The sequence below is a fragment of the Petaurus breviceps genome, unplaced genomic scaffold, assembly GCF_028583685.1.
Source record: "Petaurus breviceps papuanus isolate PSGF00001 unplaced genomic scaffold, PetGlider_PUasm1.0 38, whole genome shotgun sequence".
NCBI lineage: Eukaryota > Metazoa > Chordata > Mammalia > Diprotodontia > Petauridae > Petaurus > Petaurus breviceps.
In genome coordinates this window covers 35,150,623-35,173,193 of record NW_027186304.1, presented here as the reverse complement: position 1 = coordinate 35,173,193, position 22,571 = coordinate 35,150,623, and the positions used below count along the sequence as shown (strand labels likewise).

Below are 22,571 nucleotides of genomic sequence, written 5' to 3'. Positions count from 1 at the left end.
AGAGAGAGAGAGAGAGAGAGAGAGAGAGAGAGAGAGAGAGAGAATGGAAGTTGGAACTCAAGTCAGTATTATGAGTTCAAGGGCCATCCTTGACACATATTGCCTGCATGATCCTGGACAAGTCATTATCTTCTCAGTCAATGCCTCATAGAAAGTGTAGAACAAATGCCATTTGCATCAATAGAGGGCAGAATACCAGAGTGAAAGTGGCCTACACAAATAAAATCACAGGTCTAGATCCAAAAATGATTCTGATAGGAGATTTTATCATGTTTCACAGACTATATACATTTACATACATCTCATTTAAACCTCACAAGCACCCTCTGAATTAGGACACATAATCATTTTAAAGATGAGGAAACTGAGAAATGAAGCTTCAAACACATGCATCCTGACTCTCCACTGCTGTTCATAATGATGACCTTGAGTCATCAGGAAAAGGCCAAGTTATCAGACAATGTGAAGAGTCAGAAGGAACCTCACAGTCATACCAAAACCTATCATTTTACAGACAAGATAACTGAGGCCCACAGAGGTCAAATGACTTAGTCCAGGGACACAAAGCAAGTGAATGACAAAACTGAGGCCAGAATTTACACATTTAGTTCTGTGAACTACATTACACCGAACAAAATTATGATTGGTGATTAGTATTTAGGAAGTCAGAGTAGTGTAGTAACCTTTTTTAAAGATTTTCATCAACATAAAAAGGTGTTGGTAAACCAGCTATTTGGAAAATTCACTGTCACTACGTGGGGCATATCTTTTTCAAAACAGCTTGAGAGGTATATCCATATATATACCACCATACTTACAGAGCTTAGGGAAGGATTAAAACTGGGATTTCCAGTGACAGAACAATGAAGTTTGTTTAACAGGGAAGGGGAAAAGGACATTTCAGGTAAAGGGTACACTCTGAGAAACAGGAATGTTCAAACAGCCCAGAAAACAATTGTGGGGAAGGACAGACATACGGATGGATGCCTAACGACAGATACAAATCACTGAGTTCCCCCATACCTACTCCAACAAAAATGTGAAATTCACATCAGACCAAATACATGGTCAAGACATCCAGTGAGAAACTACAATGGCTTCCTCCACTCTGGGACCGCACAAAAGGTCAGCCAGAAGCTGACTTAGAAAGAAGGGAGCCAGCAAAGCCAGCACCAGAGCAGGCAAACAAGAAAACAGCCTCCCAGCACAACCAGAGGCTGGTGTTGCCAGCAAGACTCTGTGTCCAGAGACAGCAAAAGCAGAGGGCTCCCCTGAGAAACAAGCCCCAGAGGGTCAGAAAAGCAGAGCAGGGACCTTGGAAGCCACTACAAGTAAGTTAACATGGCGGCACTCTGACCCAAGGTGCCCAGGAAGCTCAAAGTACCTAGAACTTTGTCCTGAGTCACCATAGAGGGCCCTGAAGATCCATCTCTCCGAACCTCAAAGACTGGAAACCAATCCCACAAAACTGCCAAAATCAATTAAGGATCATTAAAAACAGGGCTTATTGATAGATGTCCATGAAAACTGTGGTATACTTCTATGCCTCCGAATTAACAAGTTAAAGTATATAGATACAGATACAGATCTAGACATATATGTATGTATTTCATTCATATAGTTAATGTTGGAAAATTTGGATTAAAGCATTTGGAGGCAAGTGCTTATTAAGAGCAAACAAATGCTCTGCCTATAGTGGATAGGGCAGTAGGCCACAAATCGAGAACTGAATTCAAATCTGGCACTTACTAACTGTGTGATCCTAAGCAAGTCACTTGATCTCTGTACCTCAATTCCCTCAATTATAAAATGGGGATAAAAGTATCTACCTTGCAGGGTTGTTGTGAAGAAAAAAAGGATTAATATGCTCCAAAACAAAGTGCTTTGTACAGTGCCTGGCACACAGAAGGTGCCATATATATGCTTATTCCCTTCCCACCACTGATTTCCATCTGCTGTATTCTGCTTTCCCATCTCTTCTTCTTCCCCCATTACCACCAAAATGGAATCCATATGGTGTAGTGATGATATAGGAGTTAGGAGAACCAGACTCTGGTCCTGGTACCAAATATCTCACTTTGGGCAAGTATCTCACTTCCTCTTTCTGGGACCCAGTTTCCTCATCTATAAAATTAGACTGGACTAGATGACTTCTAAGGTCCTTCCTGGCTCTAAAACTTTTATGCTTTTAAATGAGGTATGAGAAGTGCCATGAAAATGATCACACAAATGGAACTAAGGGTAATTAGGTAAGCTTAATGAAGATTTTTTTAAACTATGCTTCTCTTTATTATTATTATTTTTTGCTTTTTGGAGGGCAATTGGGGTTAAGCAACTTGCCCAAGGTTGCACAGCTAGTGTGTTAAGTATCTGAGGCAGGATTTGAACTCAGGTCCTCTTGACTCCAGGGCTGGTGCTCTATTCACTGCATCACCTAGCTGCCCCTTATTATTACTTTTTAAAAGGTTTTTTTTTATTGAAACAAATGTTTGTGAGAGAGCACTGTTTCTCTATTTACTAAAGCATTATTTCTCTTAATAGTAATAAATAATATTTAAATATATTTAATTTAATATAAAAGAATAAATAAGGAATAAATTCAAATGATCAGTATCTATACAGGAAAGGTAGAGAAAAGGGTACTGGCACACATGCCAGACACAATGCCAATTTTATTGACTGCTGGGTTTTGTAGACCTATAAAGTTTATTTTTACCTTATTTGCAAAAGGTTGTTTTTTTACTGAGAAATGAAAGCTCATTTAAAATTAACATGTTCAATTTGGGTAGTGAATCCAGTGCCTGCCTATTTTGCCTACGAGTTTCTCTTCTTGGCCTTACATCTTAGCTTGAATCTGTCCTCTGAAGGTCATGATTTGTCTGTTGTGCCAGATGATGAGTTGTATACTTATGATGTTTTCCCCTACTCCCAGTAAGTGTGCCTATGTGGGATAGGGGGAATGGAACAAGTTGTCACATTTTGTGTATTGAGCTATATGAGGAAATCTGATTTAGACATTCTTTCAAGAACACTTGATGTGAGAACATTTTACACTAAGTGTACTTGGTACTGGCAAGTACTAAGAATGCAAGGTACTAAATGAACTTCTTTTTACAAAGTGATGAAATGTAAGGTTTAAAATCTTTAATTCATACTGAAATAAAAGTGTTATAATAGATATACAGCACATTCTGCAGACATACCTTTATCCAGATACAGGCACATGGCTACAGAACTCAGTTAAAAATTCTATGTCCTGGTTATAGCTTATGTACATTTCCAATTACTCTGTATTAATAGGCTTTAGGAATAAAGATCATATTTTTGGCAGCAGCCTCACTTTTTGCCCTTCCCCAAAATCCAATGGGAACAGAAATGAACCTGTATGTTCATTCCCAAAGGATTAACAGAATCACAGGATCACAGAGATCTTAGAGACCATGTAGTCTGACCCTCTCCGTTGTAGATGAGGAAACTGAGGCTCAGAACGTTTAAGTGGCTTACCTAGAATCACCCAAGGTAACAAGGGTCAGAGGAGGGATTTGACTCAGGTCTTATGGTATCCAAGTCCAAAACTCAATACACTATGCCATGTTGCCTCCCAATCCTAAAAAGTCATAGACTCCAAGGGTGGAAAAGGATCTCAGATGTCTTCTAGCCCACCCTTTACTTTATGTATGTTGATGTCCACATTCCTTACTTGATAAATTAACACAGAGCCACTCTTTAAACACAGGGAACTCACTACCACCCAAAGTAGCACATTCCTTGTTCTTGTGTGAAGATTTTCCTTGTACAGAACTGAATCATTGCCTCCAATATCTTATGCTTATTTCCCTAATTCCACCCTCAGTAGTGATATGAAATATATTTCATCTCTCTTCATTTGATAACCCTTTAAATCACTATATGGCTACCATATCCCCCTTAAGTCTTCTGTTCTTCACACTAAAAATCCCCAGTCCCCTCAGCCATTCATCATATGATATGGTCTCAAGTCTCCTTACTATCCCTGTCACTTTCCACTGGACATATTCTAATGCTGAACATGATCCTCCAAATCAAGCATTATCAGCACAGAGTAGAACATAGTACACTTCTCTCGGCCTGGACACTATGCCTCTATAAACACAACCTAAGATCTCATAAACATTTTGGGGGGCAGCCATATCCCACTTACATACTGAGCTTGCAGCCCACTGGATACCCATCTTCTATACACAACACCTGAATCTCTTCATCCAGTCCCAATCTGTCTCCTGAGCTATGTCCATATCATCAACTGCTTACTGAATACTGCAAATTAATCAATCACTAGGCATTTGTTTTAAATTGTATGCCCACAGAAATCTGAAACTCAACACTTCCAAATTAAAACTTGTTATCTTTTCTTCCAAACCCACCTACTCTTCCACAGTTCTCTAGGACACCACCATTCTCCCAAACATCCAGATTTACAACCTTGGTATCATTCCCAACTCTTAACTCACCTCACATAGTCAGTTTCTAATCTTGTGGTTTTTTATCTTGTTTTATATACACACATATTTTCATCAATTTATTATTTTTAGCATTCTTTTCCTAAATTCTGAGTTCCAAATTCTCTGCCTTGCTGAGAAGGTAAACAACATAAGATCAGTCATACATGTGAAATCATGTAAAATAGATTTCCTTATTAGCCATGTTGCCAAAAAATTAGAAAAATAAAGAAAGTGAAAAAGATCATACTTCAGATTGTACTCATAGTTCATCAGGTCTCTTCTCTGGAGGCAGATAGCATCGATTTTATCATGAGTCCTCTGGAATTGTTGTGGATCATTGTAATTGATCAAAGTAGCGGAAGTATTTCACAGCTGATTACAATTACAATATTGCTATTGTTGTGTTCAATGATGATCTGCTTCTGCATGTAGGTTTTCTGAGACTATCACTTTGTGATTTCTTATAGCAACAATAGCATTTCATTACAATCATGGAACACAACCTGTTCAGCCATTCCCTAATTGATGAACATCCCCCTAATTTCTAATTCTTTGCCACCACAAAAAGAGCTGCTATAAATATTTTTGTACATATATGTCCTTTTCCTTTTTCTTTGATCTCTTTGGAATACAGACCTAGCCAGGGTATTGCTGGCTCAAAGGGCATTCACAGATTTGTAGCCCTCTGGACATAGTTCCAAGTAGTTTTCTGGAATGGTTGGACCAAATCACAACTCCACAAACAGTGCATCAGTATCCCTATTTTCCCATGCTCTCTCCAATATTTGTCATTTTCCATTTTTGTCACGTTAACCAATCTGATAAGTGTGATAGCACCTCAGAGTTGCTTTAATTTGCATTTCTCTAACCAATAATGATTTAGAGCATTTTTTCATAGAACTATAAATAGCTTTGAGTTCTTTCTGAAAACTGCCTGTTCATTCATATCCTTTGACCTTTTATCAACTGGAGAATGGCTCTTATTTTTGTAAATCTGACTCAGTTCCCTATAGATTTGAGAAATGAAACCTTTATCAGAGAAACTTGCTATAAAAAGTCTTTCCTACTGGTTTTGTGTGTGCAAAAGCTTTTTAATTTCACATAATCAAAATTATCCATTTTACTTCCCCATGATCCTCTCTATCTCTTGTTTGGGTATAAGGTAGTTTCTATCTTTACAATCTCGCTCGCATCCTCGCCTTTTCTTTACTCCCAGAGCTACCGTCCAGTTCATGCCCTCATCACCTCTTGCTATTAATTGACCTGCATTATTAAAGTCTCTTCCACTTTAACTCACCTTCCACACAGCCACCAAAACGGTTTTCCTAGAGTACACCTAGGCTGACCATGTCACTGGCCGAATGACTCAATAAACTCCAAAAGCTCCCTATTTGGTGTAGGATCAAACCTAAACTCTCGGTCCTTCCGGTCCCCTGCTGCGTGGGTCGCTCACGGCCCCCTGCTGCTGCGCCCCGCCACCCGCGCCTTCGGAGGCTCCTGGGAGGAGTCGTCGCCCGCGGGCCCCCGGGGGCCCCGTGCCCCTGACCCGAAGCCGCTCCGGAGCGCGCCCGGCCCATGCTCGTGCACGGGCGGGGGGGGCTCCACAAAGAGGCGGACCGGGCTTTTGCTGAATCCCTGACAGATGAAATTAAAGGGGAGAGGAAGATCCAGAAACAGCAATCCCTCCCCAAGATGTCTGCGGACTGGGGACTGGGTGTGCCAGGGACAGAAGCCGAGTTGGTCCGGAGAGGGGCTGGCAGAGGATCGCAGTCACACTCAACACTAACAGCAGCACCCCGCCGAGGTGTGATGATGAGCCACCGCAGGGGCAGGAAACCCAGTAACAGCAAGAGCCTGAACTTACGTCAACCCCGAATTCGAGGGGCGTTGTGAAGGACGATGCCAAGAAGGCCCTTGTGCTGGCCTGCCACGGCCCAGAGGATGAGGTTGGACAGGAAGAAGAAGATGAGAGGGACATCTTCTCCATCCCGGAAGAGCTTTCCGCCCCCCAGGGAGTCTGACTGCAAGGATGCAACCACTCAACACGGATTCCCTGGACTGGGCCCTGTATGATCACTTGATGGACTTCCGGGCTGACCGTGGAGTGGACAGCACATTCGCAGACGAGCTGAAGGAACTCAGCACGGCCTGAGAGCCCCAGGAGGACATCCACCTTCTGGAAGATCTGAAAGGGTTTGTCAAGTGCCACTGGGGAGGCCTGAGGCTGCAGGGACCCCTGCTGTGCTCCCTGAGCCCTTCCTTCCAAGAGAACGTTTCTAGAAGCCATCCTGGAGAAAGCGCACCGCCAGGCATCAATTATGTTCCCTAACCCTTTATTTCCTTGGTCCGCTGGCATTTTTGTACACCACCGCAAGAATGACGAGAAATAAAACCCTCGGACCCCTCCAAAAATATATATGTACACTCTTCTGTTCAGCACTTAACGCTCCTTACAACCTGACCCTATCATGCCTTTCCAGACTACTTACACATGCCTTCTGTTCACAAACTTTGCAGTCTAGCCATACTAACCTTATTTACTGTTCTTCACACAACAAACTCCATCTACTATATCTCTACCTTTGCAGTGGTTGTGTTCCATGCCTGGAATATTACTCCTCACTTCTCCCCCTTGACATCCCTGGAGTCCTTCAAGGCTCAGCTCAAGTCACTCATCCTTCATGAGGTCTTTTCGTGCTTCCCCATCTGCTAATATTAGCCTTCCCCTCCAAATTTACCTTTATATGTAATATGTGTGTATACATAAAGATATGTGTGTTTTATAAACACCCATATCTGTACGTGCTGTCTTGTCCACTGGAGTATGGGAATGCCCTGAAAGGCAGGGGCTATTTGGCTATTGTTTTTTTATCTCAGTGCCTAGCACATAGCAGACACCTAAAAAAGGCTTAATTGATTAGTACGACTTCGATTAAGCTATGTCTCCCTATCTTTATTTTTCTTCAAAATTTATTTTAGACTCAAACACACTAGAACACAAATACAGAATAGAGAAAATAAAAACATATCATAAACTTAAATATTGGAACTTAAATACAAAGTTAGAAAGAAGAAAAAACATGTCGGTGCATAGTAAAACATATGAGAGGATTCAAAATATGTAAAAATAAATTTTCATTTCAAGAAAACCTAAGTGATAAATACTATTCATTGTGCTGAGAACTCTCCATCTTTTCTTTGCTTCCTTGTGAGTTTTTTGTTCTCTGCTATGCACTTTTCTACTTTGTTCTTTTTTTCCATCCCCCCAAACTCCCCCAGAAGGACACAATAAAGTTTAGATATGTTTCTCTATAGCTATAAGTATATACATACCCTCCCTCAATGCCCCCCCCCAAGGCTACAATAAAGTTTAGATGTTTCTCCATAGCTAACAGATTATATACATACATATATAGACATATACTTTCCCAAACCCATCCTACTCCTGATCTTTGTTTTTATGTATGTGCATATCTTGTTTCCTATCCTTCCTGCCTCCTCTACTTTACTTTTACCCACTACCTTGCCCTCCTATGACTTGCCTACCCCCCTCCAAGGATCCCTCCCCTTTTCCTCCCATTCCCATGAATCTAAACACTCTTCTATACCCCTATTTGCCTATTCCCTCACCCTCCCCTCTAAAGATCTTTCCCTTGTCCTCTCCCCACTCCCTATGCCCCTACCAATTTATTTTTTCTGAATTTAGAAGACTTTTATACTCTTTTGAATATATATATGTATTGTTCCCTCTTAAACCTATTCCTGATGAAAGTAGGTTACCAGAACTACCAGCCCTCCTCCCCCTTCTAATTCCTCTGTATCAATTCTTCTTCCTGGACCTCATGTGTATAAAATAGCTACTCTTTTAAGCTGTTCCTAAATGGTTTTGCTTTTTAAATTCATATCATACTCAGATTTACCCCAATCCTTCTTATGAACTACCCAATTATTAATAAGAATCTTAGACATACATTTTCCACAGTATGGATCTCTTATAATCAGTCTTTGTTAAGTATCTTTTATTTCTATTTGCTCTTATATGTCGAATCATCTATTAAGTTCAGGATTTTGAGAGTTTATCAAATATCCATTTTTTAAATTCAAGACAATACTGAACTTTGCAAGGTTTGATATTTTTGACTGGCGCCCCAGTTCTTTTGCTCTTTGATATATATGTTCTGTTCCAAGACCTGCTGTTCTTTAATGTCTCTGCTGCTAGGTCTTGTGTAATTCCAATTGTAGCACCATCTTATTTAAATTGTTTTTATCTTGATGCATTTCATATTTTTTCCTTGAGTTGGGGGTTTTGCAATTTGACAATGATGTTACTATGAGTTTTCCTCATAGGATTTCTTGGAATTTTCTGACCTACCCCACCATCTTCCCAGAATCCTCTGTCTTCCTATCTTTTACTCATATATTTGGTTTTCTGAACCTAAGAGTAAGATTTTACATTTACTTCCATTAAATACCATCTTTCTCACTTTGGTCTTCTGTTCCAGTCTACTATTGTCTTGCATCTTGATCACTGAATCACGGAAGTCCAAAGTAAGACGACCTCAGCAGACCCATCTAGTCCAATTCATACACTAACAGGAGTCCCCAATAGAACGATTTTATCATCCCGCATATTAGTTATTATTCCTACTATATTGTGCAGATTGAATATAAATGTCATCAAAGTCTTCATCTGGTGCCTAAATAAAAATGTTGAACAGACCAGGAATGATGACAGATCCCTTAATCAATTCTCATTCACTACGGCGGTTCTACTGGGGCATATCCACCTAACCATACTATCATACAGTCCACCTTTCTTTTTACTTGTTCCTTAGATTGTAACGAGAGAATCTGTCAAATGCCATTATGAAATCTAGACATACTATGTCAGCACTCCCCTCACCCCCAAGTTAATTCTGTCAGATGATCCAATAACAGTAACTATTCACATTTATGTTTTATTTTTCTTATTTATTAAGAATTATATAACAATTATCAATTATATATTGCATGTAATTATATATGATAATTAATTCTATAACATACTAATTATCATTAACATTTATGTACTCATTTAAGGGTGAAAGGGCTTTTATGTACATTATTGCACTTGAACCCAATGGTGTACTGGGAAATGCTTTTAAAACTGGTTCTAAAAAATAAAATGTACATGACACATTTTTAAAGTTTATTCTACATATTAACATTTCCCCAGTCATTTAAGTCTGGACACAAAATCTCTCTATTTTGCATCTGCTAACCCTGCTTGGTTTGGAAACAGGATGCCCCTGGCAGGATCAACTTGTCACTTCTAACCTCACCATGCTGCTAATTCAAGCTTTGATTGACACCACCACCTCCCTCAGCCTATTCTCCCATCTCCTCCCAATGCCTTTCTTTACATGGAGCAGAAACTGGACTCAGCTCACTCCACTTTCTATTTGCTGCTTGCCTGGTTTCAATTCCAAAGAACAAGAAGTTCCCAGTGAGTACCCTCTGGTATCCCACTCATTGCCCCCCCCCCCTTCTTGCCTCTTTTTGTGTGTTGGCTCTCTTTAGAATGTAAGTTTCTTGAGGGTAGGGCCTGTCTTTCATTTTATCAGTTATATCCTCAGAACTCAGCACAGTGCCTGGCATTGTTACTATTGTTTCTTCATGACCCTGTGTACCTCTGTCTGTGGGGTTTTCTTGGCAAAGATACCGGAGTGGTTTATCATTTTCTTCTCCAGTGTGTCACTGATACATAGGCAAACAGAGGTTAAGTGACTAGCTCAGAGTCACACAGATATTTCTGAGGCTGGATTTGAACTCATGTCTTCCTGACTCCAAGCCACATCTGCTCTATGTAAACTCTATCAACTGTACCACCTAGCTGACTGGCATGGGGCACCTAATAAGGATTTCTTGGACTAGATAAGAAACAGAACAGTAAATCAAGGCCTGGTTTGTAGTGCTTGCCTTATTTCCATGGTGTAAATGTAAATTTAACCATTAGTTCTGGCAAGACATGGCTGCAGTGAAACCCTGCTTAAACCACACAACAGTCTTGAGAGGTAAATACAGGTATTATCCCAATTTTACATTTGAGCAAACTAAGGCTTCATTTCTTCACAGCAACCCTCATGAGGTAAGGTATATGAATATTATCATCTTTGTTCTTCATTGTAATCCATAACATATTAAAAGACCTTGGAAAAGGTTGGGGGGGTGGCTAGGTGGTGCAGTGAATAGAGCACCAGTCCTGAAGGCAGGAAGACATGAGTTCAAATCCAGCTTCAGACACTTAACACACTTACTAGCCATGTAACTTTGGGCAAGTCACTTAAAAAAAAAAAGGCAAAAAAAAATTTTTTTTTTAAAGAAGAAGGTTGGGGCAGCTAAGTTGCACTGTGGGGAGAGGGCTGGGTCTGGAGTCAGAAAAGCCTGCATTAGGATGCCTTTTCAAACCCTTACTAGCTATGTGAATCTAGATGAGTCTCAGCATCTCTTTGCCTCATTTTCCTCATCTATAAAATAATAATAATAATAATAATACCTAACATTTATGGAGTGATTACTATGTGTTAGACACTGGGTTAAGTGTTCTAATGAGGGAGGGTAGACTTGTTCACTCCAGCTCTAAATCTATGCTCTTATGAGCCTATGATGTCTCCAGAACATTGGAAGGATCCTCTATGAAAGATTTATGCAAAGTCATGAGTCAGTATTGAAAATGATGAGAAAGTGAGGCAGCTAGGTGGTGCAGTGAATAGAGAGAGCACCAGCCCTGGAGTCAGAAGGACCTGAATTCAAATCCTCCCTCAGACACTTAGCACTCACTAGGTGTGACCTTGGGCAAGTCACTTAACCCCAATTGCCATGCCTTCCCCCCTCCAAAAAGCAAAAAAAAAAAAAAAGATGAAAAAGTAGAGCTAGGTTGTGGATCTGCATTGGTAGGGAGGGTACCCATATAGATAAGATTACAGTTCTGTAGATGTATGGAAGTATTTTCCCCACCTCTACTCCTCAGGCTAATAATTGCCAAAAGATCACGTAAGTTAATCACAGAGTCTGAGAATCAGAAAGGGACTCTACAGACAATTTAGCTCAACCAATACATATGAGAAGTATTTCCCTACTACAACATATCCAACGAGTGTCCTTCCAAAGCAGTTGTTCTGGTACTCTGGCTAGATTTTTTTTCTTAAGGAACAAGCCTCAAATTCAAATTATTCTGGCTGTCATTGATTCGTCGGCAACAGGGCTCGGGCCAAGCCCCACATCACCTTCCTGATGTCATGGTCATCTTCCAGAACAAAGAACAAACAACAAAGGTATTAAAAATCATCCTAGAGTCATGACGGACTCATATATGGGACTAAAGGACCAGGCAACAAGGAAGGGATTGCCTGAATTCAAGGCAACTTGGGGCTCCAAACTCTCTCTGAGTTTTATTGATGTACCAGTATGGGCAACTCTGGCAAAGGATCTTGGAGTGTCTTCAATGCATATTTTTATTGAATCTCATTCTTCTGCTATGATTAAGTAAATCTTCTTTTTGTTAACTGTTGAATGACTTATTGAATATCTTCATTTTGTTCCAGTATAAAACATAAGCTCCCAGGGGACTGGCCTGAGTTGAACTCAGTCCAGAATAATTGAGATAGTCTGGCAGAACTGGAATAGAATGACTCCAGGACCTAGCAGCCCCTCCTTTAGACATACCTCCCAAAACTTGAAGATTTTTTAGAAAGTACACTCTCAGTGGTCATTCAGCAAGAAAAGACTGATGTAAATATGCTGTGTCCCTCCAGTAAAATGTGCTTTAGGCAAATCAACACTGTTCCTGTACCTGGTAATTTAAGCCTCCTCCTAAGCCTAAATCTTCCTTCAAAGCATCTGGAGAGACTGAATTCTTGAGATTGAAAGAGATTTTTCATTCACTGAGAAGGTCAAAGACCTAAGAATGAGATGTGCTCCACCCTTGGTGAGACTAGATAACTTTGTATTGCTAACAGTCATCATTTAATTGCCCAGGCGTTGAAGGAGAACCTAATGCAAGAAAGTTCTTCTCAGACTCTAGGGAATCATATTCTTGTGTGAAACGTTGGTTTGGTTTTGCAGTTTGTTGTGGGGTGTTTTGTTTTTTGGGCTTTTTTGGAGACCATATAGTTGAACCCAAAGCCCTCAATCCCATAATTCTACATAGACATATAGCCAGCCATTTAAGGAGTAGCATGAGGAATCCCCTGGAATTTTACATTATCTAAAAACTGTTACTGACATTTGAAAGTCCTACAGGAGGTGTCAAACTCTCAACCCACTGTGCAGTCCGCAAAGCTCTGCAGTGCAGCCCTAGTCAGATTACAATGTAATTGGAAAATTTACAACAAAATAAATAAAAATAAAATAGAACATAGATAATGTTAACTCGTGGTTTTCTAAGTCAATGTGAGGCCAGCAGGGTTCAGATTGTATTTGTGATTGATATTACTGGTTTACAGGAATTGTACTACATGGATTTTTTTGTGTATGTGATTCTTTAGTTCAAAGTCCTTAGGGGAGACACTTGAAAAGATAATGCTTAATTCTCCCAGTGAACCCAAAGATCCGATTGTACCCAAAGTGATATTCTGAGAACAGGTAGGGGCTCTGCATCAACTTTAGAATTTCCCCACTTTCTTTCATAGTAAACTTAATTGGTCTTTGTCTCTGCCACTCTGTCACATGTTTACGACGAGAAGCCTCTGAACAGCTTTCTAGGGGTGGGGAACCTGCAGTCTCAAGGTCACATGTGACCCTCTAGATCCTCAAATGAGGTCTGTACTCAAACTTCACAGAACAAATTCCCTTAATAAAAGGGTTTGTTCTGCAAACCTGACTCAGTCAAAAGGCCACACCCAAAAACGCAGAAGGCCACACGTGGCCTTGACGCTGCAGGTTCCCCCCCCTTCCTTCCCCCACCCACCCCCAAGGCTTAGACCTTCCTCTACCTTGGCAAAAATGGTTACTGTTTGCACCTGGCAGATACAGCGCATGTAACTGGCCTAGATTACACCACCCCAGAAGCCTCTTCTCAGATTGGTCAGTTGCTCCCAGAACCTCCATTTTCAAGAAGGTGCCCAAGCCAGCCATGTTTACCTTTCATTCCTCTTAGGGTTTTGTTTCTGACTCTGGACTTTTTCTCTACTATGTCCCAGTGCAAGATTTTCATCTCCCTTATATGTATGTTCTTCCCTCCTTAGAATATAAGATCCTTGAGGGCAGGGACTTCTATGTTTATTCTCGATGCTTATCACTGTGCCTGGCAAAAAAGTGCTTAATAAATGCTTATTGACTATCATTTGCTCTCTTTGTGTCTTTTTCCTTTATCTACTTTGTTTCTTTCCTAGAGAATAAATGGGTGGTCCTGAGCTGGACATTGCCTAGTAGTGATGGCAGCCTTGTGAATCTGGAATGTCAGAAGCTCTTTTGTCCCTCAGTGGGAGCCAACTAACTGCATTGGAGAGGATGACCCAACTGATGGGAAGGGTAAATAGAAGCCTTGATATAATTGGTTCCTTTGGAGTTGCCAGAGCCTTCCAATGTGACATTCACTTCTGACCTCTCCAACTATGAAGGACCAACAGAGGCGAGCAGGAACACTATGACCCATAGCAACTAGACCCAGCAGGTGAGAGCAGGGTTAGCCCATTGCAATAATATCATCCACAGTGCTTCTGTTGGGCACAAGAGGGCAACGGCAATATAGGCCAGAAATAACACTCAAGGAGAGTCAGGTCTAGTCATAGGAGAGACACATGACAGAACATAGGAAGGCAGAATCAGGTCTGGCACGGATGCTGGAGTCAGAGCCCAATGGCAGCACTCGGCAGAGCTCAGAACTCAGTAGTGACAATTGTCCTGCCCCAGTATGAGGGAAGTGGAGGGGGAGGGACAGCAGCATTCAAGACCATACTGAGGCATGTACAGTAGTGCTTCATTCTGGCAGAAGAGACAACAGGCAGAGACATGGACCCCAGCAGCAAGAGAAAGCAGAGTTCACCTGAGCAGAGGGACAGCAGAACAGCTCAGAGAAACAACAGCAGGAACTCAGCAGCAGCAAACGTAGGCCCATCACAAGCCAGCGCCTACTGTAATCTAGAGCTGCTTGGCCCCTCCATTGCTATCTCATTGTTATCAAACACCCCAAAGTCACTATACATCTCCCTCCTAAGGAGGACTTGCAGGACCAAAGGGTAGCATTGTTGGGAGGTGGCTTACTTTCTAACAAAAGCAGAGGCGATGCTTCTATCCAGCCTCCAGAAAGGAAGGGTGGAAGTCTCTCAGAGGCCTCTCATGAAGCAAGGATTTGATATCCACCCCCCTACACACACACACACACACACACACACACACACATACACACACACTGGACACACACTCCCCAAAAAGGGGAGATCCTGGCTGGTGGGCCTGGGATGAGAATCAGTGACTATTCAGAAAGTGTCATCTTTGTTTCATACTGGATATCGTTGGTCCCGGTCCTGATTACGGTGATCTCTTTGCAGAAAAAAAAAAATTCCACTATCAACTATAAATTTTGCATCACCCATAACAGACCTGATCATTTAGACCCAGGATTTAATCCTTCCAAAGGGTGTGGAGAACGGAAAAGTGAAGCCTGGGATTTCTAATCTTTATTCTCTCATATTTAGTGATTCCTTCAAGGGGCCGTTACATTATCTGCCTTGTTTTGTTTCTGCAATTGTCTCATTTCTAGTTTTTCCTTTAGTACTGACTATTTAAGGCTTCTGAGATTGCAGAGGTCAGAGTGATGGAAGAGCCTGGAGAAGTCCTTAGGGAGTGTGGCAGGAGCATATTCCAAACCCTTCCCCAGGTGAGTTAGGCTAGCTTTTCCTTACAAGGTACTAGAGCCACCCATGAGACTTAACTGACTCAGGGAACCAACTTAGAGGCTCAGGCTTCTGATGTACTTTCCTGGTTACAAGGTAACCTGCAGTTCCAGGTGCTCTCTGAATCTGACTGATGGACCAGAACAGGCAACTCAGGAATCACAGCTTCCCTCCACTACAACAACCTGGAGTGTTCTCAGTGTATACCCTTGTTAAATCCTTGTTCTCCTGTAATGACTAGGTAAATATCCTTTTGTTAACTGTTGAACGACTCATGAGTGTCTCCTTTCGTTCCAATATCAAACTACCAGGGGACTACCTTGGGTCAGGCCCAGCCCAGAAAAGCATTTAATAATGCTTGTTGAAATGGACTGATTTAGGGGCGCCTAGGTGGCTCAGTGAGTAAAAGCCCCAGCTCTGGAGTCAGGAGGACCTGAGTTCGGTTCCAGCCTCAGACACTTAACACACACCAAAAAAAACTAGCCGTGTAACCTTGGGCAAGTTACTTAACCCCAATTGCCCTCCAAAGCAAAGAAAAAAAAAATAAAAAGAAATGGACTGATTTGTCGAAGAGAATCAGATTTCTATTTCCATTCATTCAGGGAAAGCTTTATGGAATAAAAGAGAGGTTAAATTCACTTTGGAAGAAAAGAGAGAGCACAGCACGGGGAAATAAATTCCAAATAAATGGAGTAACATGTTTTTTTTTAAAATGGGTAGTGATAACAATAGTGACTCTGGCCTAAGTAAACTAGATTGTAAAGTTTGTCTAGAGGATTTGAAGACACATACAATTTATTTAATAATCGGTTTCAAAAGATCTCAGATGTAGCCTTCTCTTCTTGTTCTATATGTTGATTTCCATTTTCACTTCACATTACACCATTTAAAATTGTCTTTCTCTAGTTAAAATGGGCAGATCTTTATGCAATGCCATTTGTTAATAAACAGAAGTGAATTCTTGAGTATATGTGTAAATGGAGGAGAGCAAATGCCCAGAAACACTAAAAAAACCAGATAACCAAAAGTCAGTTCTACAATAGAATCTCAGGAGTTCAGCCTCCATAAAGTTGGGATCTGGAACAACTCAATGTGGTTGGGTTGGCATAATTTTACCTTTGCTTTATTGGTCAGAACAAATATTACAACTGATAAACAAGTATAAGCACCTACTTCATGCCAAGCACAAAAAGAAAAATCCGTTCTCAAGAGATTTAAACAGATTCCATAGGAAATATCTGTGCAATATTTAAGAAAGTGAATGTTTTAGGAATTTTAGAAATTCTTATGTGCAACTGCATGTTACTGTTCACAAAATAATTTTATATAAGGGTTATTGAAGCATTTGAGAGGTAAGAAGTGTATCTCAGTGCGTAGTGTGTAGAGTTAGGAAGGCCTGGTTTATTATTATTAGCAATCTTACCCATAGGCAAGTCACTTAACACTCAGTATTCCAGGATAGTCTCTAAGACAATAAATTGTAAAGTAGATGTTGACTTGCACTGATAAAAGGAGTTTCTTCATATTCTATGGAAATCACAGATCCACTTCCTTCCCCAAAAATGTACTTAAGGCAAACTGGTAGCATTCTGCTTTTATATGCCCGTAACAGGTAGTTCAAACTACTTTATAAATGAGTGAAAGTAGTAAAACTGCTTTTCTCTATAAAAATGCTATAGCTTAGACTTTTCATTAATTCTGGTTAGTTATTTTTCCAATTAAGTCTGAATGAGAGGTTTTCTCATATTTCGTTCTGTAGTACTTTTATATACATTTATCAGAATATGGAGGCCCCTAGGTGGTGCTGTAAATAGCATGCTGAGCCTGGAGTCAGGAAGACCCAAGATCAAATCTGGCCTCACACACTTACTAGCTGTGTGACTCTGGGCAAGTCACTTTACCCCTGTTTGCCTCAGTTTCCTCTTCTGTAAAATGAGTTGGAGAAGGAAATGGCAAACCTGCAGAATCTTTGCTAAGAAAACCCAAATGGGGTCATGAAGAGTTGGCACAACTGAAAATGAATAAACAACAAAACTGGAATATGGGTACATATATGAAGTCTTATGCCTAAGTGTGGAGGGGATACGGAAGGTGGTGAAACATAAACCTTGACAGGTCTACTGAACCAGGAAGGTTTCAAATACAGAACCAAGAAGCAACCAGATGTCTGTCACTGGAGGGCCTCCCTACAAGACCCAGCAGTCTGGAAAGTGATGAAATGTTGAGCCAGCCACTGTAAGAAACCCTCAAAGACCACTGACTAGCATTAGCAGAAGGGGGACCCACATGGATGAAATCATAGCTCCTTCATGTATTAAAATACATATGGAATTCACAGCACTTAAAATAATTTAAGTAAACTGAGCCAAAAGAAGAGGGACCTAGTAGATACTCAAATTCTTCACCTTATCCTTGATTCAAGTGCTCCCTAATTCTTATTCCATCCACTAATTAATTGACAAGTATTTATTAAGTATCTCCAATGTGCCAGGAAGAAAACAGAGGGCCATAACAGTAATAGAACCAGCCTTGGAGTCAAGAAGACCTAAGATATACAATGATAGTGTGATACTGGACAAGTCACTGACCCTTTTATTCCTCTAAGCCACCACCTACAACTAGGAAGATCAGAGAAGGTGGTTAATTTTCAGAGTAAGTCTCACTCTCTGGGAATTCCTTATGCCAGCAGCTCTCAAACTATTTGGTCTCAGGCCCACTTTATACTCTTAAAAATTACTGAGGACTAACGATCCCTCCCCCTCCAAGAGCTTTAGTTTTTTGCTTTACATTTGTCAACATTTACCATGTTAGAAAGTAAAGTTTTTGTATTATTATGAAAATTTTGGACCCTGTGGATCGCCTGAAAACCTCTCAAGGACTCTTGGGAGTTCTGGACCACATTTTGAGAACTGTTGCCCTATACCAATGAAATTAAGGATTTACTTTTCATCCTTATAACCTCACCCAGTCCTAGGGCACTTGGCATTCAAACACAAATGATTCATTATCATTACTGAGGCCAAGATCAAATTAAACATACCTGTACTCTATGTGGTAAACCATCTGAGGAAGAAAGGAGGACCCTATTCTGAGATTTTAAAAAAGAAATTAATTAAACACAAGAGGTGACATCAATAAAATGGCCAGCTTTGTAGTAGAATACATGACACTAAAAACCAAAACAAAACAACAAAAGAATTTGGAATTCATTCCCCCAATCTACAATTCCAGCAATAAATAAAACAAAATTCCAGTAAAAAATAATGGAGTATGGGGGCAGCTAGGTGTGGCAGTGAATAGAACACCGGCCCTGGAGTCAGGAGGACCTGAGTTCAAATCCAGTCTCAGACACTTAAGACAAAAACTAGCCATGTGACCTTGGGCAAGTCACTTTGCCCCAACTGCCCTCCAAAAAGCAATAATAATAATAATAGAGGTGATCCCTTGAGATTCTTTGAAATAAGATTTAATTTTGTAGGCTTTTTAGATGCTAAGTTTTAGTTGGGAGCATATTATTCTCGTTTTTGAGTGAAACCTCTTACAATGTATTGGACCCCAAGTTCCTCTTATGGACAAACTTTTCCTATATAGTTACAATTATAATTAAAGAGATAAATAGTTGTCATTGACACCCCATGACAAGAATCAGATTTAGAGACAGAATAAAAGAATACAAAAAGGGAAGAATGAAACTTTTTAAATGGATATTTATTGAGATGTCTCCAAAATGGTATTTCACTGAATTTTCAAGTACTTGAAAGCCAAGTCCTTAAAAATGTGATACTGTTTGTTAACTTTGAAACTGGGAGTTAGTAAGAGGAATTTCTGATAGAGTTTACATAGGCAAACTTCTTCGAATCTATTTAATATGCACGAATTAGTTTAGCATATAAAATTAATTACACTTGTGCAATTATATTTGTTAAATAGAGTTGTGCAATCAAGTAATTCATTATGGGTATCTGTAACAGGCCTTCTAAGCCCAAGAAGTTACTAAAATAAACTTTATTTCCTGGATTTTCCTTCTAATCTTCCTTTCCAACTCCTATTTTGTTTTTTATCTCTTTACTGTGCTTCCTGCTGAGTGTAAACAAACCTGGAGGCATAAGAACCAGGCCTGATTTGGGGGCCAAAGTTGGCCTGCTGAAACTCTTAAAGAAACATTTCACACTTACTGTGGTTGCAATGGAAAGTAATTGCTCAGCACTTTCAACTTCACCACCTGTACTAAAAGCCTTGCAGAAAGAGGTCAGTAAGTAAAAGAGAGTTTTTCAAAAGGTATTAGGAGCAATTATTTTTTTCATGCATTAGGGAGGGAGGGAAGTGGGGAAGGGAAATAGATTCAGAAAAAAGCCTCAAGTACCTTGTAATTAGATGAAGCCTCTTCTCATCAGCTCACCAGAAAATCTACAGAACCTATTTTTAAATCTGATTTGTATATTTTACTTTTTTTCAATTACATGTAAAAACAATTTTTAACATTCAATTTTTTCTAAATTTTGAGTTCCAAATTCTATTCCTCCTTTCCTCCCTCCTCCTTCCCCGAGTAGGCAAGCAATTTGATACATATCATATAGTGTAGTCAAAAACCCATTTTAAGTAATATTATAGTCACACTTTTTAGATGTTAAGATTTCATTGCAAATAGATTGTTTTTCTCTTCAGTTATTTTAAAATACTTGTTATATTCTTTAAATTTAACCTTTTATGAAATCCGGAATCCCATCAAGGGTTTAAGTTTCTTGGTAGGTATGTTTTGTCTCTTGAACTATGTTATAAAGGCAAGAGACAAAACATGCTCACCAAGAAACTTAAAGTTACAATCTTCTCTATTCTGAATCTCCCTTTCTCCTGCTCCTTGGTCTAGCAATAACTTACTTAGGGGCAACTAGGTGGCTCCGTGGATGGAGCACTGTGCCTGGAGTAGAGAAGATCTGAGTTCAAATGTCATCTCAGACACTCACTAGCTGTATGACCCTGAGCAAGTCACTTAACTTCTGTTTGCCTAATCTATTTGAGAAGGAAATGGCAAAACGCTCCAGTATCTTTGCCAAGAACACCCCATACAAGGGCACAAAGAGACTGACACAACTGAACAAACAGACCCCCAAATTTCTCCTTACAAACATTTCTGAAGTTATAATTAAGCTAAACACACAAGTAAAATTAACTAGATAAAAGGCTGAGGTGAGAAAAAAAAAAAACCAGGATTACTTCTTTTCAAACCAACTTTTTTTAAACATAAAACTTCCTAGGACCTTCCCTCTTTCAATACCCATAACTATACCAGCTGTGTTGTACTTAATATTACCTGTGTGTGTTCTGTATATTTAATGCCTGTAAGAATACCTAGCTTGGAATCAGACAATACAGGTTCAAATCCCAGCTCTTAAACTCACTACAATGGAACTTTGTCTCTGGACCTCAGTTTCCTTATCTGTAAAATAGGTGCAATAATAGCACCTCCCTAACAAGGTTATTGTGAGGACCATATGTAAAGTGCTTTATAAACTTTAAAGTCCTACATAAATGTGACCTATTATTAAGGGGACTGGACTAAATGATTCCTAACATCATCACTTCATGTTAGCTGATGAACAAGAATTATCTTGTTAATAATTTTTTTATAGCTCCTAGCCTACTATGGACACAATCAATGATTCCTTTATTTCATCCACAGAATATTTTAAATCCTAAACTAGATTTCCTTCATAGTACAATGGATATAATCACAGAGAAAGGAGACCACAATAAAAGTCCTATTATCTATATAATCCAGCATGTTGGCGAGCAGGGAAGATTTTGTTTAGTCAGAAATTCCAATTAACAAAATTTAACCATCTTATTCTTGAGAGATGCCACCCTATGGGAACCAAAAAAGAAATCTAGGTGATTGACTCCCACATTCCTTTGGAGTCAGAATCTTGAGTTCACCTTCTTCACCACAGGAAATCTGATAAGAGTCCAACCAGAGGACCTCAGAACCTACTTGTTCAATAACTATTCCTTCTGAGTTAAAACCCTGGATTACTGCAGGAGGCAGAATAGGCTTATTGTTAATGAAACTGATCGGTAGTGACCTTTTTCATATCTTCCTACATGCCAACTCTTCATCATTCCTCTAAATCAGAGGGTTTTGACCATTTTTAGTCATGGACCAATGCACTCGTCCTTCTCAGAATGGTGTGTTAAAAATGCATAAAATAAAACACATAGGATTATAAAGGAAACCAATTCTATTGAAATAAATATGCAATTTTTTCATCCAAGTTCATGGGACCTCTTGAAATCTACGTAGGGATCCCTTGGGGGAGCTATGGACAATAGGTTAAAAATCAAGCTCTAACTAGAGTTCCATATTAAATCTGATGATCTAAAGTGTCAGTAACACAAACAAGGTTAAATTTGGGGAATATATTAATTTATTTCTGTGCATTTTTATTTATCAAATATTGACTAATATTTGCTTTAAAATCAACCTACTTAAAACAGGAAGATAAGTCTGTTGTTACCAGAAACAAAAACAAAAAAACTATCACAATTTATTCCAAAGTCACACAGAAAGGAATTTTGGATTATCTGCATCACTGCCCCACTGCTGCGTGCCAGCTGGGCCCTACCCGCATCAGGTTTGACCATACCACTGGGGCTGGGTCAAGTTCAGAAGCAGGTCATTACCATGGAGATGCATAAACGAGGAGAAAGAGGGAGCCAAGATTATGTTGCCAACAAGGGAAATCCTGGAATCTTCACCAGGGAAACTCAAGCAGAGGTCTACGTCACAGAGGAATGAGCAACATGTTGGTCAACCACTGGCACAAAAATCAATTGCCAGCTTACTGGGCTACAATCCCGAGGCTGTTCTCAGGTTCGGGAAATCCCCTAGAGCCATGGCCTGTATACACATTGTTTGTCATTTAGTCATTTCAGTCATGCCCTACTCTTTGCGACCATATTACCATCTATTAAGCAAATAATCGAGTCAAGTCATGAGTTTCTGTGATGCTGGAACTATATGCCATGAGGCTAAAGACTCAGACATGGAAAAAGCTTATTTTTATGAATTTTGACTTGCATCCTCTTTTATCACAGCCAACCATGCTGTAGCATACTGTTGGAGGAAACATCCAAATTGATGAGATCTGGATCCTTGGAGTGTTCCTCACAACCACCCTGTGAGATGGATGATACAAATGTTATCCCCGGTTTATGCAAG

General features: G+C 39.9%; 1 protein-coding gene and 2 pseudogenes across 1 annotated transcript in view; 2 read left to right on the top strand and 1 right to left on the bottom strand.

Annotated features, from left to right (window-relative positions):
- Positions 1 to 6,810, top strand: part of LOC138169949 (complement component 1 Q subcomponent-binding protein, mitochondrial pseudogene) — an 8,232-nt pseudogene extending 1,422 nt beyond the window's left edge.
- LOC138170434 (small ribosomal subunit protein uS13-like) overlaps positions 1 to 22,571 on the top strand; it is a 203,665-nt pseudogene that overhangs the window by 14,856 nt on the left and 166,238 nt on the right.
- The window catches only part of GREB1L (GREB1 like retinoic acid receptor coactivator), a 344,278-nt gene that overhangs the window by 280,791 nt on the left and 40,916 nt on the right, over positions 1 to 22,571 (bottom strand). The gene's annotated exons all lie outside the window — the stretch shown is intronic.